The following is a 1,341-nucleotide window of genomic DNA, read 5'->3' on the forward strand; positions in this document are numbered from 1 at the left end:
TGGCCAAGGTGCCCCTGCTGGATGGTCCAAGGTGCCTCCCTGCTGGATGGTCAAGGTGCTTCCTGCTGGATGGTCAAGGTGCCTCATGCTGGATGGCCAAGGTGCCCCCTGCTGGATGATCAAGGAGCCCCCTGCTGGATGACCAAGGTGCCTCCTTCTGGATGGCCAAGGTGCCCCCTGCTGGATGGCCAAGGTGCCCCCTGCTGGATGGCCAAGGTGCCTCCTGCTGGATGGTCAAGGTGCCCTGCTGGATGGTCAAGGTGCCTCATGCTGGATGGCCAAGGTGCCCCCTGCTGGATGATCAAGGAGCCCCCTGCTGGATGACCAAGGTGCCTCCTTCGGATGGCCAAGGTGCCCCCTGCTGGATGGCAAGGTGCCCCTGCTGGATGGCCAAGGTGCCTCCTGCTGGATGGCCAAGGTGCCCCCTGCTGGATGATCAAGGAGCCCCCTGCTGGATGACCAAGGTGCCTCATGCTGGATGGCCAAGGTGCCCCCTGCTGGATATCAAGGAGCCCCCTGCTGGATGACCAAGGTGCCTCCTTCTGGATGGCCAAGGTGTCCCCTGCTGGATGATCAAGGAGCCCCCTGCTGGATGACCAAGGTGCCTCCTGCTGGATGGCCAAGGTGCCCCCTGCTGGATGACAAGGTGCCTCCTGCTGGATGGCCAAGGTGCCCCTGCTGGATGACCAAGGTGCCTCCTGCTGGATGACCAAGGTGCCCCCTTCTGGTGACCAAGGTGCCTCCTGCTGGATGGCCAAGGTGCCCCCTGCTGGATGGCAAGGAGCCCCCTGCTGGATGACCAAGGTGCCTCCTGCTGGATGGCCAAGGTGCCCCCTGCTGGATGACCAAGGTGCCTCCTGCTGGACGACCAAGGTGCCCCCTGCTGGATGGTCAAGGTGCCTCCTGCTGGATGGCCAAGTGCCCCCTGCTGGATGGTCAAGGTGCCTCCTGCTGGATGATCAAGGAGCCCCCTGCTGGATGGTCAAGGTGCCTCCTGCTGGATGGCCAAGGTGCCCCCTGCTGGATGATCAAGGAGCCCCCTGCTGGATGATCAAGGAGCCCCCTGCTGGATGACCAAGGTGCCCCGGCTGGATGGTCAAGGTGCCTCCTGCTGGATGGCCAAGGTGCCCCCTGCTGGATGATCAAGGAGCCCCCTGCTGGATCCAAGGTGCCCCCTGCTGGATGGCCAAGGTGCCCCTGCTGGATGGCCAAGGTGCCTCCTGCTGGATGGTCAAGGTGCCCCTGCTGGATACCAAGGTGCCCCCTGCTGGATGGTCAAGGTGCCTCCTGCTGGATGGCCAAGGTGCCCCTGCTGGATGGTCAAGGTGCCCCCTGCTGGAT

Source organism: Procambarus clarkii, chromosome 42 (assembly GCF_040958095.1).
Source record: "Procambarus clarkii isolate CNS0578487 chromosome 42, FALCON_Pclarkii_2.0, whole genome shotgun sequence".
Lineage (NCBI taxonomy): Eukaryota > Metazoa > Arthropoda > Malacostraca > Decapoda > Cambaridae > Procambarus > Procambarus clarkii.